At 45.6% G+C, this 2995-nt stretch overlaps 1 non-coding gene across 1 annotated transcript; it reads left to right on the plus strand.

The window, feature by feature from the left end:
* Positions 1-2521: 2521 nt before the first annotated feature.
* On the plus strand, positions 2522-2593 carry TRNAW-CCA (transfer RNA tryptophan (anticodon CCA)). The gene has a single exon. It is a non-coding gene; the product is annotated as a tRNA-Trp (tRNA).
* The last annotated feature ends 402 nt before the right edge of the window (positions 2594-2995 follow it).

A 2995-nucleotide genomic window follows, 5' to 3' on the forward strand; every position in this document is an offset into this window, starting at 1 on the left:
GCGGGCAGGGGGTGGGGGGTGGCGGGGCAGGGGGCAGGCATCAGTCTGACAAAATTTATTATAATTGTGAGTAAGACAGACGAAAATAGTTCCTTACAGCCAAAGGTTGGTCTGACTCGACTGAGGTCTTGTTGTTCTCTTGGTGAACACAGACAATGTCACATTAACACTGGACAGGGCCACTCTGTGACCGCATAGAGCAAGACGGAAACAAAATCACCCAGGAATCATGTCTGAACACAGATAAAACCTGAACACCACTCAAGCCCCCAAATACCAATCATGACCCTCTCCCAGCCAATATGAGTGATGGCTGCTTCTTTACCAAGCATCGCCTCACTCTGGCCTCTCCTCCCTCTCATTGAGTTTTATTAATGTATCAAATCATAGAATTACCCTTTTGCTTTTGACAGGAACAAAACATCCAACCAAGAGCTAACCTCCACTTCCATGAACTCACATCAAACTCACCTAACCCAAGTGCAAATCCTGTAAGAGGGTCCTTGGAGCAGCCTCTCACCAAGACACCCCAGGACCCAGGGTGAGAAGTCTCCCTCTCTGCAACAGAAACTAATCCCAACGTGTTCACCTACAAGTGTGGTTTTGATGATCTTCAGCTGAACGGTATAGATAGGGGTTTTCTTTAAAACTTTAAAACCAGATATAAGAGAAATAAGCTGTTGCTGTTCAGCACTAAGTCATGTCTGACTCTTTGGGACCCCAAGCGATCCCCACAGCCCGCCAGGCGCCTCTGTCCATGGGGTTTCCCAGGCAGGAATACTGCAGTAGGTCGCCATGCTCTTCTCTATAGGATCTTCCCAACCCAAGGACTGAGCCTGAGCCCCCTGCACTGGCAGGTGGATTCTTCACCACTGAGCCCCCAGAGAAGCCCCAGGACAAATAAATACCAGGAATGTAACGTACAACATGAAAAAGAGTAGGGCCCAGCTGAGCAACTGAACTAAACTGAAGGTTATATATGTAAGTTAGGAGAGTAAATCCTGAGTTCTCATTACAAGAAAAAATATTTTTTCCTATTATTTGATTTTGTATCTAAATGAGATGATACTCAACTTACTGTGATGATAATTTCATGATGTATGTAAGTCAAATCATAAGGCTGGTCACCTTAAACATATAGAGTGCTGTATGTCAATTATATCTCAGTGTAAAACTAGAAAGAAAAAAAAACAACAACCTTTAAAAACAATGAATCCTGGGACTTCCCTGGTGGTCCAGTGGCTAAGACTCCGCACTTCCAATGCAGGGGCATGGGTTCAGTCCCTGGTCGGGGACCGAGTCCTACGTGCCGCAACTAAAGAACCTGTATGCTGCAACTAAGGTCTGAAAGAAAGAGTCGCTCCATTGTGTCCCACTCTGCAATCCCATGGGCTGTAGCCCACCAGGCTCCTCTGTCCATGGGATTCTCCAGGCAAGAATAGTGGAGTAGGTTGCCATTTCCTACTCCAGGGAATCTTCCCAACCCATGGTTTGAACCCAAGTCTCCTGCATTGCAGGCAGATTCTTTACCGTCTGAGCCACCAAGGAAGTCCAACTAAGGTGGTGCAGCCAAATAAATAGAAATAAATATTTTTTAAAAAAGAATCACAACTTAAAGACATTTCGTTATTTAAAAAAAAAAAAAAACAACAGATCCTGCCCCCAAATACATACTCATAGGTCAACTCTCATTAATGACTGCTTCCCACAGTGAGTGGATTTAGTGGTTGCCCCTCCAATCTCCACTTCTTCTTCCTTTTGGTAACCACTACTAATCGCTCTTTTAGGTAAATGCCCCCACTCAGCTTAGGTGGTGCAGCAGTAAAGAATCTGCCTGCCGATGTAGGAGATTCAAGAGATGTGGGTTTGATCCCTGGGTTGGGAAAATCCCCTGGAGGAGGAAATGGCAACCCACTCCAGTATTCTTGCCTAGAGGATCCCATGGACAGAGGAGCCTGGTGGGCTACAGTCCACGGGGTCAGAAAGAGTCAGGCACGAGTGAGCGAGCACGCACGCCCCAGCTTACCTGCTCAACCCCTATCCCCATCTTCTCTTGGGGCCAGGGAGCCTGCGGGGCTGCTGCCAAGCACCTCCCCAAGGCTGGAGGCCCGGGTCCTCACTACACCCCACAGCCCGAAGGCAGAGGGTCTGGGGTGGGAAATGGAATTGTAGTCCACAATTTTAAATGTGTGTATGTGCTTTTTTGGGTTTGTTTTTACAAAATTAGAATACTGCCATAAATATAAGCTCTTGATCATGTCTTTTATACTTAATATATTATCATTATTGGCTCCAAATTGCTCCAAACTTCTTGAATTCAAATTTCAGCTAGCCTGCTTGAGATCAAATCTCTCCTTCCTCTTACTCTTTATAATTGTCTTTCAAGACTATTTGGGAAGAAGAGTCAAGTTTTCTTCAGCAGCACGATCATTTTAAGAACTATAACGTACGTGATGCCAAAACTCTCTAGGGAAGGACTTTCAAAATCTGAATTTAGTTGTCCCTACCTATTAACAGCACTTCCCTGGTGGCTCAGAGGTTAAAGCGTCTGCCTCCAATGCGGGAGACCTAGGTTCAATCCCTGGGTGGGGAAGATCCCCTGGAGAAGGAAATGGCAACCCACTCGAGTATTCTTGCCTGGAGAATCCCATGGACGGAGGAGCCTGGTGGGCTACAGTCCACGGGGTCACAAAGAGTCGGACACGACCTATTAACAAAGTTATTAACCTTTAAGTTAATTACTTCAGGCCAATTACTGGGAACAAACTTGATATTGCATTTGAAACATGAAACACACCCATAGAATTTACCTAGTAATAAATCTGCTCAACAGAACGCATGCAATGCACACGCCTGTTCTCTGGGTGTGTACCTTTCTGAGCCGTGTAAACATTTTCCCCCAGATATAGCGATTTTGTTTAAAACAAAATTGAGGAACTAGAGTCGTTTGCTCCCGGCTGTCTCCAATACCCAAAATTCTTCTCAGTCAAGCATG

Source organism: Ovis aries, chromosome 14 (genome assembly GCF_016772045.2).
Source record: "Ovis aries strain OAR_USU_Benz2616 breed Rambouillet chromosome 14, ARS-UI_Ramb_v3.0, whole genome shotgun sequence".
NCBI classification, from domain to species: Eukaryota; Metazoa; Chordata; class Mammalia; order Artiodactyla; family Bovidae; genus Ovis; species Ovis aries.